The sequence below is a fragment of the Talpa occidentalis genome, unplaced genomic scaffold, assembly GCF_014898055.3.
Source record: "Talpa occidentalis isolate TD23 unplaced genomic scaffold, MPIMG_talOcc4v2.1 talOcc4.2, whole genome shotgun sequence".
NCBI lineage: Eukaryota > Metazoa > Chordata > Mammalia > Eulipotyphla > Talpidae > Talpa > Talpa occidentalis.
Genome location: NW_023602073.1, coordinates 129,095,011 through 129,109,611, shown reverse-complemented (window position 1 = coordinate 129,109,611; position 14,601 = coordinate 129,095,011).

Sequence of the window (14,601 nt, the reverse complement as noted above, 5' to 3'; positions counted from 1 at the left end):
AGGGTAGGGAGTGACTTCAGATAATAATTTAATACAGCTAGTCAACTTCCCAATTAGGAGTTGAAATCTTTAATTAGGCATAAGAACAAAGGAGTGAGGTGAAGGTAGGGATTTCAAGAACATTTCAGATATAGTACTGATATGCCTGGAAGAGAGGAGCCTCAATACCAAATCTGAAGTTGGAATTTGAAGAACTGAGTGGAGAGATATGACACAAACAAGATAGCGATGGGAGAGGAAGTGCAAGTTTGGAGCTTCAGAAGAAAAGTTGAATTTGGAAAGATTAAGTGCAAAATTTGTAAGTAAAGATAAATATGTAAAAAGCAGACAGATTTTGCATAAGGTTCTGAATCTATTCTTAATAAAATATACTTCCTAAAGAAGGTGATTAAAAAAATTCATCTTATAGTTTCAAATAATGTGTATATAGTGTAGAAGAAAGTAGAGACCAACACACCTCATTCCAGAAATACAAAGCTTAAGTGAGAGATGATTCAGCTGGTTTATGTTGCCATAAAGGCAAAGATGTTGTAAAAGGTTTGGTAAGAAACTGCTTTGGGTTGTGTTGGTTTACAAAGGTTTTCTTCTATCTTGGAAGCAGAATTTTATGTTGGAGACAGGCAGAAGTAGGATGATTTTAGTCTTAGAAGCACACTCACTAGAGTTAGTGTACTTCCCAAAGGCTGGCTTTCAATGTGTAAGGTTGTCACTGATTGGCTGTTTTTCAGAGTTAAGGTCACTGTAGCATCTCCTCATTAATTGATTAGACAAGCTTAAAATCAACCCTGGTGTTTACATGCTACAAATCCTTTAACTGAAAAAATAAACTGAACAGATTTAGAACTATTTGCTAGTTAGTCATTATTATTATTTTTATTTATTTATTTACTTTGTGTAGAACTGGGGTGTAGGCCAGAGGTACGGGGCAAGAGGCGGGGAGGTGAGAGAATTCACCAGAGACAGAATGGGGAGCAGAATAGGTGGATCTCCTGAAATACACTGCTAAGGGGAACAGCTGCTGAGACAGGCGAGGTCTGCAGCACCATGTGGGTTAGCTCCCTGGCCGGGACTGAACTCGGGCCATGAAGTAGGCTGTTGTGGTAGCACGGAGACTTAAGCCCTAGGCAACAAGTCTAGTTTTTATTTTTTATTTTTATTTTTAAAAAATATTTATTTTTTATGCATATGGGGTACAGGCCAGAGATGCAGGGGGTGAAAGGATTTCACCAGAGACAGAGTGGGTAACAGACTGACTGAAATACACTGCTGAGGGGAGCAGCGGGTGAGTCAGGAGAGTTCTGTTGCACTACGTGGGTATCTCCCTGGTCGGCCGAGGATCGAACTCATGCTGCAGAGTCTTTAGATTGCTTCATAGTGCGGTGCTTAACTGCTTTTGCCACCAGGGAGGCCCAAGCCTAGTTTTTAATGGTTGACGAAACTCTCAGGTTTTCCTGGGAGAATGAGGACTTTAGTTTTGTTTTTATAATTTTGGATAGAGATGAGACCAGTGTAACAGGGCATTTCTCTGCATTACTACTCTCTTACTGAATTAAAAAAGAAAATTCTCCATTTTTTAACTTCTCATACCATAGACTATAAAGCTATCCAAGATTTCCAGTATTAGCAAATGTTTTGAATCTCTGTGATTTAGCCAGTTAGTTAATCTATCATTATTTGGCTAGCACTGAACATATATCTTTCCAATAGACTTATGTTCATGGTGTTATGCATTGTCTTGCTCTATGAGGCCATTTTAAAGTCAGTGCTGAGATGAGAGAGTTGAAATTATGGATGGTTCCTTACTGCACATAGGGGCTGTGTATGCCTGTAGACTGTGGGTTTTCCCGTGTAAATGATTGGTTGTGCCTGTCAAACTGTTTAAATACTTGGAATTCTTAAGAAATTTTTGGTAAGGTACTATTTGGTTCCCTTACAGCTGATGTGTGGAGCTACCTGTTTCAGCTGGGGTGCTGGTCCCCCAGGCTGGTAGAAGGCTTGCTAAGCAGATGTCTAAACAGAAACCCCAGCACATATCCCTTCTCTTTACTGGACCCACTGAAGACCTGAAGATTTTGGAACCCACTACACTGTTTATATTATGATATAAGACTTGGAAGTCTTTTAGTTTTTCTGTCAATAAGGCTCAAAAGCAATTCTACTTGGAACAGAAAAATACCATGCAATTACTAATCCCATGTCATATAGCACTGATCTCAGTCATTGTAGATGTCTGTGCTCCTAACTGTAACTCCCCAGGCTCGGAGCACCCCAAGGGGACCATACATCTTCTTTGCTGTATGGATTTGTCACATAAATGTCCTTGATAAGTTTTTGTTGAATAAGCAGTAAATTTTTAATGCAAATGCCAAAGTATTTCTTAAGTGTAAACAGAAGTCACATATTCCTTTAAATATGCTGATTCCTAAGTTCCAATCAACTATTTTCCAAGCAGAAGGAAATCTTGGAAATAATAATTTCTAAACCATTATTTCACTTTTTAAGTAAGGGTTCCTGAAAAAACAGAGTAGAAGAAAAATTTTTCATAGGCCTTAAGGGTATTATACAAAATGAAATGAATCAGGCAAAGAAAGACAAATACTGTATGATATTCACATGGAGAATCTAAAAAAAAAAAAAAAACCCAAGAAACAAAATACACAGTAAAAACAAAAGCAAACATCACACAAACCCAACAAAACACACACCAACAAAAAGCCAAACCCATGGTTACAGGAGAAGATATTGTTGGTTACCAGAGGGTGTGTGTGTGTGAGGGGGGGGCATTGGTGGAAATGGGTGAAATATGTGAAGGGGGTGAAAAGGTACAAACATCAAGCAATATAATAAAAAAATTTGTGGGGGTGTAATGTACAGCAGGGTGAGATAGTGAGTGCGGGTCATAGCCCTGTGATACAGACTTGATTACTGAGAGAATAGATCTTGAAAGTCCTTACTACAAGAAAATCGTTTGTAACTGTGTGATTATGGATGTTAACTAGATTTATTATGGTATTTATTTCACATACAAATATAATGTCACATGTCAATAATGCCTCAGACAAACAACTAAGACTAAGATCAGGGAATAGTTATGTTCATTCTTGTACCAAAACCTTCTCCTATCATCCCATTGTGGTAGTTTTACACATATATTTTACATTTTCTATCAACTTCAAACAGTTTGTAAATATCATTTTCTATCAATGTCATTGGACAATTTAAATTTAATCTTCATATTGTCACTAAAATCAGATTTAGAGAGCAAAAATGATACTTTCTTTGCCAATGCTAAGCCACAAAAACATTTTCCGAACAATTGTCACTGGATTCTTCAAGTTGCTAACTCTCAGCTTCTTCCTTTGTAGACATCACCACAAAAGATCTTCAAAAGAAATTCTTTTTTTTTTTTTAATAGAGGCATGTTTTATTTATTTATTTGTTTGTTTGTTTATACATGCACTGGGTACAGTCAGAAGCGCGGGAGGGTGAGAGAATTCACCAGGGCCAGAGCAGGGAGCAGAGCAGGCAGAAGGACCGAAGTACACTGCTGAGGGGAGCAGCGGGCGGCAGGAGAGGTCTGCGCGCCATGCGGGACCCTCCTCTAGTGGCCGGGGAGCAGCCGGGGATGGAACCGGCACCACAGAGGCCGCGGGCAGCTTCACAACCCAGCGCTCTACCGCTGCACCACTGGGGAGGCCCCAAAAGAAATTCTAATGACAAAGAAAAAGAAGGGGACAAAGGTAAATTATATAATTTAACATTGATTTTAGGCCTGGTTAAACATCAATACATCCTGTAAACCCATAGTGTGATATGCTAAAGAGACAACTTAGGTTTCTTTGACTAGTTACAATCTCCCATGTTCAAATCATTCATCTTTTCTTTCTTGGCTGCAGCAAATATCACAACTCTTGACCTTAGATATGCTCTTATTGGGGCCAGTACAAGGAGAACTGGCCATTAGTAAGAAAAAAACAAGTGTGGCTATATTGTCAAATTTGTGTACTGAATCACATTTTATAGCAATTGAAGAGCTTCTGCTGCTATTGAATCTTGGGATACTCATGTAAGTAGGGAAAAAAAAATAACTATAATCCAAATGCAAAAGTGTCTATAATGGTTTGCTCTCTGTCAAAGGGGTCAGCCAACTCAGCTGCTAATGTAAAAATAATAGCAGCTTTTCGCCTCGAAATGAACACCCACTCAGCTTGGACATATTCTGTATTCCACTGCCCTAAACAATCCTAATCATTGAAATAGGCAGTGGTACTTACAGACACTAGAAGCAGTTAAGGTAAGCTTAACGGGCCTCCCCTGGTGGCGCATCGGTTGAGCGCTGGGCTGCGAAGCTGCCCACAGCCTCTGCAGTGTCGGTTCGATCCCTGGCTGCCAGCGAGGGACCCACATGGCGCTACAGACCTCTCCTGCCACTACCACTCCTCCCCTCAGCAATGTATTTCGTCAGTCTGCCTGTTCTGTTCCCCGCTCTGGCTCTGGTGAATTCTCTCACCCTCCTGCGCTGCTGACTGTACCCAGTGCTTGTATAAATAAATAAATAAATCTTAAAAAAAAAAAAAAAAAAGATAAGCTTAGTGAAAGGTAGTTTTCTTGAAGGATATTTTTAGACAAGTGCAAACTCAGACATTTCATATTTTCTTCATAGATCCATGTTTAAGCAGAAATGGAGAGGGTGTTTATTAATTCTATAATCAGATGCTTGGGTTTTTCTGTTTTGAAAGCCTGGCAATCGCCAAGGAAGGCTGGAGAAGGTGTTCATTATTTTGGGTATTTAGAAGGAGCCCAAATAAATCCTTTGACATTATTCCTCTCCTCAGCAATCAGGTCATCCTTCTTTTGAGAACTCACACTTCTTTCTTCAAACTTCCACGTGAGGTACAATTTTCTTGTGCCTGTCTCCTCAACTTGTTCTCCATATCCAGACAAGACAAGGAACAACTTGATTTCAAGAATTGAGTCTTACTGGTACCACCTTCGTTTTCAGTTATAGAAGCATCACATTCTGGAACATCATCCTGATGCCCCGCCCATGCCTGGAGATACTGTACCCTTCAGCTATTCTGTGGCACACTATTTTTGGAATCCTTTCTCTATCTTACTAAAAAACATATTTTGTGTTTGTTAAGAAAATTTCTTTAAATATTATCTCAATTACCTCTCACAAAAGCCATATGAGAAAGGTGAATGGTTTGAGATGGTAAGTTGAAGGCAGAGGAACATAATTACCACAAGTAGCAAGAGCCCTCTAGGATTTGGACAGAGGTAACTCTTGCTCTGAATTGTTCTCTTTCAAATTGACTATGTTGATTCATTTCACTGTTAATCTGTTCTTAAGCATCAATGAGAGTTTTATCCAAGAGTGAAGTAGCCTCCTTCCAATATGGTTCCCAATATCCCACTACCTGTATTGATGTCTTTGTGTGTTCCCCTCCCACACTGTCCCTTGGCTGATGTGTATGACTGTAAAGTCCAGGAACGGACACAGTGCAGGTTTTCTAGGATCCCATGCAGACTGGGTAAAGGAGGAGTCAGAGTCCTCAGTTATTTTGCAGGTTTTTATTGGGATTACCAGGTACACGGCAGGCAGGTGTGCTGGGGGGCCGGGATGCTGGCAGGCCTCCCAGCCCCCAGCAAGTCTTCACTCTTTCTGGGCTCTCCGGCGTTCTCTCTGCTTCTCTGTTCTTGGCTTCTCTTATAGCTTCTGCTGGCGTCCCTGTGACGCCGCCCCTAAAAGCCCAGTCTCAGCCCAGGTGAATCCCATCTACCTATGCTCACACCCTATTCCAGGTGCCCACCATCAGACATGCACCCAGGACAAGGATCCATCATCTATCCTGATGGCAGGAGGGCAGAAAAGCCTGACATTTTTTCCTTACCCTACAATGACTAACACCATAAGACAACTTATGGTGGTGCTCATGCCACTTCTGAGGTTAGTTTTAAATACTGGGCCTCCCTGGAGGCATAGGTGGTTGAGGACAGAGCTATGAAGCTTTCCACAGCCTCTGCAGTGTGGGTTCAATCCCAGCTGGCTGGGGAGATACTACATGGCATGGCAGACCTCTCCTGTCTTGCCCGCTGCTCCCCTCAGCAGTGTATTTCAGTCAGTCTGACTGTTCTGTTCCCTACTCTGTCTCTGGTGAATTCTCTCACTCTTCAGCACATCTGGCCTGTACCCTGGTTTTTTTTTTTTTAAAGATTTATTTATTTATTTATATAAGCACTGGTGTAAGGGCAGGGCAGGAAGGACCACTGAGCAGGTTTTCTATGATCCAGCAGACCAGGTAAAGGAGGAGTCAGAGTCCTCAGTGGCTTTTGCAGGCTTTTATTGGGATTTACCCAGTACACAGTAGGCAAGTGTGCTGGGGGGCCGGGAGGCTGGCAGTTCTCCCAGCCCCCAGCAAATCCTCATTCTATCTGGGCTCTCTAGCGTTCCCTCTGCTTCTCTGCTCTTGGCTTCTCTTTTGGCTTCTGCTTCTCTTGCTTCTCTCTCGGCTTCTGCTGGTGTTCCCATGACACCACCCTTAAAAGCCCAGTCTTAGCCCAGGTGAATCTCATCTACCTATGTCCACACCCTACTCCAGGTGCCCGCCATCAGGCATGCATTCAGGACTGCAAGGATCCATCATCTATCCTGATGGCGGGAGGGCAGAAAAGCCTGACATCTTTCCTTACCCTACAACTGGGTAGAGTCAGAGTGTGGGAGGGTGAGAGAATTCACCAGAGCCAGAGTGGGGAGCAGAACAGGCAGACTGACGAAGTACTCTGCTGAGGAGAGGAGTGGGAGTGGCAGGAGAGGTCTGCGCGCCATGTGGGACCCTCGCCTGGCAGCTGGGGATCGAACGGGTGCTGCAGTGGCTGCAGGTAGCTTCGCAACCGAGCACTCAACCGCTGTGCCACAGGGGAGGCCCTGTACCCTGTTGTTATATAAATAAATAAAATCTTTTTAATAAAATAAAATAGTACATTTTGGGACATTCTTTTGCTAGATCACAGTATATATTCCTCTTGGATCTCTGACTGTCACACAAGCAAGTTGCCATATTGTGACTAGTCTTATGACTAGTGTTATGGCAAGGTCTATAGGCAAAGAACTGAAGCCAGCAACCAAGAACTAGGGATCAACTGATCCTTGCCAATGATGGCTTAAGAAATCTTGAAAGAAGTTTCTCCAGTCAGTTGAGTGTTGAGGTAACTGTAATACTCACTCACAGGAACTTGTGAGAAACCCTGACTCACAATCACACAGTTGAGCTACTCCTATATTATTATTTTTTAGACATTATGTGAGTTAATAAATGTTGGATGTTTTAAGCCCCTAAATTTTGGGGCAATTTGTTATATAGCAGTAGATCACTAGTACAAAGGGTGAACAGGGCATTTATCCATCATATTTGTTGATAGACTTGGGTAGAATAATGTTAGTAGCTAAACTTCACACCATTTAACCTAATATCTGCCTCATTCACATAATGATGGATAAAGACATTATCTTGGGCTACAGTGGTAATGTTCAAGCCTTACTTCCAGAACATCAAATATGAAGAGAAAATAGGCCTAACTTTCATTTTTATAAATTTGAGCAATTCGGGAACAAACATGCCCTCATAAGCCCTTGGCTCTTCCCAAGGCTCTGGAAGGTAGTTATAACTGATTCTGAGTTATTACTGTATAACATCCCACATGCAGTTTGCACGGTATTTATTGAGCAGGCTTTAATGATGAATAGAGTGAGAAACACCAGGCAAAGAATACAGTAATAACACTACATAAATTTTATTTTCATTTAGCATGAAAACACCTGATTTCCTTCAACATTGTAAACATGTCACATTATTAAGCAGTGAAAGGCTGATGAATTTAAATGTTCATTTAGACATTGTTTTGAATGAAAACTGTGCTTTAATTCCACTTGCCACCACAGATCATTTTATTTTTATTTGCTCTATTTAATATTGGGTTGTTTTCATTTAAAAAAATAGCCAAAGGAGAGAAAACTGGAAAGTTTTCTCAAATGAGATTGGTTAAAGACGTTTCACTTCTTATTCTGCAAGGAACAGAGAGGCAGCCTCGGATAAAATACTTTATGGTCAGAGTTGGCAAATACCAAATGTTTCATAGTTAATAAACATAATTAAAATTATTTAAAAGCAACTAGGTATGCAGATGAAAAAACTGCTATGTTACCTTTTATTTTTTTAACAGAAAATGAAAATGAGCTCAGTTATATACAATTTAATCATTAAGGAAGAAAGTTTCAGGGAAGGCACCTAGACATCATGTTAAGACAGTAAGTACCTACAAGCTTAGATTACTGCCCTGTAAAAAGACAGACAAATGTCTCAGCAACTGCCTTGTTACTGTCAAGCTCATGGTTTGTGTTTCATTACCTTGCTGCTTTCTAGCACTAAGGTTCTGTCTGTTGTAATAGAAACTTCTACTTTCAGGGTTTATCGTTCAGCTTTCAAAAAAGGCTGTGTTTGATCCAAAAGCAAAGTAACTAAGCTCTCAGTGAAGGTGACTGCCAGTATGAGTGTTTTGGAGTTACAGGAAAGTTAGGAAGAAAAGAAAACTCATACATTTGTAACTCTTATGCTAGTTAAATGTTGGAGACTTTATGTGATTCAGCAGGCCCTTTGAATTGATTATATTGTCTATAGGTAGACTACAATGAATCAAGAGGGTAGGCCAAACATTTTTCCAAAGAAAGAAAAATTAAGGAGTAGTCACAGGATCTGTTATCTATTGGCTGATACTTACAAAACACTTTTTACAATGATTAGGTTATGTGGTCGTAGGGTGTGGGTGGGGTGAGGGAGGCAGGTGGAACACTGAGAATTTTGACCTAGATATCTGTGCTCCCGGGATATATGGCCAACTTATAAGGTGATAGGATTTATTCAGAGCTCTGTAACATAGAGGGGAAAATATACAAAGCTGGCAATTTTAAACCATTGTGAGATATTTTAGCCTCTTTCTTTTGAATAAACAGTTCCTCGCTGACCCCTGTGTAGCTGAAAAGAGCAGAAAACTGTCACCTGCAAGTCTTATCATCATTAAACTAGACAACAGGATTATCACACAGATACATATAAGTAAAAGAGGAAACATATGGTAAGTTGCTGGTTCAGTATAAGTCTTCACCTGTCAGTATTCTTCTTTCTCCTCCAGCATGCTCACTCAAGTGCCAATGTTACTAATGAAATTAAAGACTGGCCATAGCCTGCATGTTTCCATTCTCCCTTTGCTTCATGGCCTCAGGGGTCTCTGCCTGGTGGACATTGCTGAAGTTAGATGAGTACAACTACAACAACAATAAAGGATCCACAGGCATAGAAAGAGGACCATGAATAAATACCCATGCCCTGTTTTTCTTAGGAAACAATTCTTAGTCTAAGCGTGGGAATAATGTATAGTGCCCAAAGTGGTTAGTTTGCAGTGGTAGGTGGTGACTTGTTGAGGAAAGCAGTGGGTACTCAACATTTGGAAAGCACACTTGTCATTTGTTCAATCTAGTAAAGCATGTAAAAAACACTACTTTTCAAAGCCCATTCTAGTGCCTCACCTACCCTACCCCCTCTTCTTCCCAAAACTGATGCAGAAGTAATGTTGAGCCAAATAGGATGGTTTTTCAGGTGTGTGGTTGTCATTAATTTTAATTTCCATTATGTACAACTTTTTACTGCCCACTCTCATGAAATAGTTTGTTCTATCATAACATGTGTTTTAATGAAAGTCATATTTTTTTAGAATACCTTAATCTGTCCAAGAATTAATAAATAAATCACTGGTTATTCTGCTGTGGGGCTTTCTGTTATAGCTTTGTTGGCAAAAAAAAAAAAATGCAGTGCTTGTTTCCAAGCAGACATAGCACCAATGACTATAAAAAGTCAATGATGGAGCTCATAGGGGTATGTGAATTCCTTTGAGCTGTAAATCCACATATATTATTACTTTATCATTAAATTGGAGCAAGGCAGGAGATGCGGAATCATGATGTTAAATCAGCTGGTAACCTGGAATAATTTTTCACAATGTTCATTGCAGCCACACATTCTACCATTACAGCCATCATTCCTAGCTCTCACCTATTCTGAGTCAAGGTCACACAAATGGGAATTACTTTTTCAATGACTGATATGATCTGATGAAATTATTTAGGATTTTGTTGGCCATTTTCATGGTAATTCAGGTATAATATGTCAAGGTGTTAAACCATCAGGAAGTTGCTGAAAATTCAACTTCCTTCTGGAAAGCTGTACTTTTGAAGTCCCTCACCTTCAAATGAACACTTCCAAACACTGGACTTAACATCTCCCTCCAATAAAGACCACCAACAGCAATAAGAAGAGCAACCAGAATATATATTTTTCCTTTTGTGTTTCTGATCTGTAACTGCACTACAAATGTTAAATCCCCAAACCAAAAACCTAAGGTCAGGTTGGGTTTGCCTGAGGACACAAGAAGTAACAATGATTGCTAAATCCTAATTCTTAGTATTTTTCTTAGTATTTTAATTATTCCTAGCAATTTAATTTAAATCTGGACATTCTCTCAATATTCATGGCCATCACTCTGAACTCAGAAATATATCAGTAACTCTCTAGGATCCTGTGCCAACCTTAGTGCCCCAATTTTCTAACCTGTGGCCAGAGTAACTGTTACCAAATGCAAATTCAGGTATGTAAGTCCTGTTTACAAACTTTTAATTTGACATCCACTAATCTCAGAAGAAAATGAAAACTCATTAACATCGTATCAAAAATCCTCCTGATTTTGCTTATTTTCCAGCTTCATTTATTACGAATGTCTCTTTTCACTGTGTAAAAACAAGAATTACTTGCAGTTCTCTGACCACACCTTTTAACCGTTTTGCTTCTCTTCTCTCTTACTCTCATATATTCTCTACTTTGTCTGGATGCTTCCAACCCCCCTTTTCCCTGGCCGTCTCCATTTTGTCCTTGGAGTTGCAGTGTGGGAATGATTTTCTCCACGAATCTTCCCTTTGAGGTTGACTGGATGCCTCTGCAAGCTGCTGGGCAGGGGCAAGCTGGCACACTGCAGCACACTCTGCCGTCTGCCCCTTGGAACTGCCAGAGAGCCTGCAGCTCAGGAGTGTGGTGAGTTCGGGGCCAGCTGATCCTGTTTCAGTGGAGAGTGATTTACTTGCTGGCTCCTCCATTTCCTCCAACACACTCTTTCTCAACTCTGTGTATTTTCATGGAAGACTCCCCCGAGAACTAGATTGACATCATCATCACAGTGACTGGGCACTAAAATCTAAGATTTTGTGACCACAAAGGACCATACTGTGCCCTTTAACCCCTGGAGACCGCATCCAGAAAGTACAAGCCTCCATCAGAAAGTACTTCATTGCGAGGGAAAATAATCATCTGGCTTTTGCAGTTATCTGCTTTGTCAGAGATTCTTTAGCATATTATGTTTGGTCATTTTTCAAAGTGTGTGCTAACACAGTGCCAGACGTTTCTCTGGTTGAGGGAGAGCCATTTAAAGTCAGAACTTGGAAGAGTTTCCCCTTGATGCTCAGAGGGGACATCTTTGTTGACCAAAGTACATCTCTAGAAGTGACTTTGCCCAGTCAGAACTGAGACTGCTTTGAGTAATGACCTGTGAATGAGAATATATGCACATTTCTCCCAATACATTCAATGATTGTTTTAAAAAAAATACAAACCACACACAGCTGGTGAATAGGCATTTTTTTTTTTTTTTTGCTAGCTAAGGGAAATCATGCACTTTTTCATTTCATGTGTGGGACTCACAATCATGAATTAGAGTGTGCAGGTATAATTTTTATGTCATATTTTGTGACTTTAAATAATTTAAATCAACTAAACCTACTGATGTTGCATACTAATTTTTAAATTAAAAGAGGAGCAGAGGAAGTAATTATTGGATCACAGCAAACTTACTTTTTTTCCCCAGCACATCATTCTCAGCTCATATATAACTTTTCCTAAAATCACCTTTGTTCCCAACCATTTTGCTCTTTATTTTCATGAATTACTAGGCCAGCAAACACTCCAGCGAAGATGTAAATGTTTACACTGGTCCCATCCAAACTCACCTGTATGTTTTTCCATTTTTAAAAATCCAGCTCTACTGTTTGAAATCTCTTTAATTCCTGACCATGATCATATCAGCGCTTTCCTATGCATTTATTCAGTAAATATTTTTTGAATAACTATTATATGCCTGACACCTGGTACTGGTATACAGAAGTGAGCAAACAGAACAAAAATCCGTGTCTTCATAGAACATATATTTTACTAGGAAAATCAGGCCATACAAATGATAAATAAAATAATATAATGTTGGAAAATGATAAACCTGAGGATGAAATATTATTTAACAGTGAATCAAGGACATGATGGAGTTATTGGGGAAGCATGTGTAATTTTAGAGACAGGGACCGCTCATTAAATTATTGGCTGATGATTTTTAAAAGTTGTGACTGAGGCTGTTCTGAAATTTGGTTCTGGTTTATATATAAACAACATATTTCTAATAAGTACCTTACATAAGATAATAAAGGAGCTATAAAATCTATTTCAGAAAAACACTCTGATAACTCTTGGAAGCTACTCATAAATCATGTCCCACATTCATCTGAGGGGAACTTACTTCAAATATTCTAAAAGGTGTTATTTTATCATTAATGAGCTGTGACTATATTAGGCACTATGCTTGAAAGTAGCTACCTATATGTAATACAACTACAGCTCATAATTTTTCAGCATATCGGTCTACATTTAGTCTTAATTAGTAATATTTTACTGTGTTGCATCTCCCTGTGCCTTAACTGCAAATTAAGAGGCCTAGGCACAAAAAAAGGAAGGTAATATACATCAAACAACATAAATGCAAATTTTACGTTGTTTAGATTTAAGGTAAATACACACATCACACATTCTACAACATGGAAGGGTAAAGAAAAGGAAAACATTTCCAAAGGTATTTATTGAGAAATAGTAAAGATGTACATATTTTTACAAGCTTTTAATATTAATTTACATTTCTTTAAATTATGTAGGCCCCGATCATCTATACTTTACTAATACATAAGAGAACCCTTTCCATTGACTGTGAGACTTCCATAATGTTATCATAGGTGGGAGTCAAAACGCAACTTTGGCTCGTGATGCTTATTTGTTTTTAAAAGAAATACTAAATGCCATATCCACCGAATATGCAGGCTTGTCATAAACAAATGTACTTTAAGATAAAAAACAACTTCATAGTGGAGCATGCTGTTGACACTATTTTGAATCTTAGCTCACCAGAGTCCAAGGTCAAAACATTTTTACAGAGTGATTGCCTATATTACGTGCACAAACTGCATGGTTCTAATTTTTTGCTTTTGCCTCTGAATTTGACTTACAAACTTTTGCAAGGGTAGAGCGACCTAATCTCCTATGCTGTAATATTGTAACCAGGCCATATTGTTCAGAAAGAACACAAGATGATTATCTTTCCTAGAGATATACCAAGTTTGCTCATATAGTTACAACATTTTTTTCAAATTTGTTTACAAGAAGGCACAATATTCTGCATTGCAATAGAATGTGCACTGGAGTTTTGTTGGTTGATTTTTTTGTTTTTGAGATCAGAAAGGAAGAGGATCTTGGAGAGTAGCTCTAGTTTGAGCATTCTCAAAGTCTCAGGACAAGCTCTGATGTGTCCAGGGCCTGAGCCACTGTTTTGAGCCAGTCATGCTGTTCTCCTTTAAATGGGCATTTAGGTTTTATGCTGGCAGCCTCTTCTGAACAGAAAATCAGAGAAGACGTGTATGAGAAGAAGCACTGGATCATGCAGTGGGGGACCCTTCTCTTTGCTCCTGGGAAGGGGAGTATCTTTCTGCACCTGCAGGGTTAGCAGCATAAGTCTTGATCAACATAAAAATGAATGAAAAATTTGGATGCAATGCCACAATACTATCATTTCAAGAAACTGGCCATAAAGATAATTTTGTTTTATTCACAGCAATAAATATTTAAGGTTTTAGTGCACAAAAATATAATTAAGCACTTGCAAATCAATGCAGCTTTTGAATTTTTTGAAAGCCATTTTTAAACTAAAGGCCAACAGAAGTGTATGATGATTTATTATTACTATTATTTTATTATTAAAAGTATTGTAACTGTAAGTTGCCTGCAACTGACCTTGTGGCAGAGGTAGCCAAAAGCTACAACCTTTAAAAATTATGGTCAAGGTTTGTGTGATAAAATCACAATCTTACACAATATTGGATCTCAACCTCTTTTTTCTCAACATAAACATGGCCTTAGCATTCAGGAAAAAAAAAAAGCTTAGAGCCTTGAAAATAAAATCACATTTCCACGGTGAATGTTGTGCCCTCTATGAAAAGCACTGGCCTCAGGTGAGCCACTGACACCTCAGATAAAGAGCTACCTGGACAACCTCTGCTTAGGGGCACTGCCCAGTAGCTGGACTCCAGGTTCCACATTAAAATGTTATGAACATGGAACTGCAGGTGCAGACACCATTAAAATGTTGCTAGATCTTGAAGTATTTAATTTCCACAAGGGAAATCATGTCACA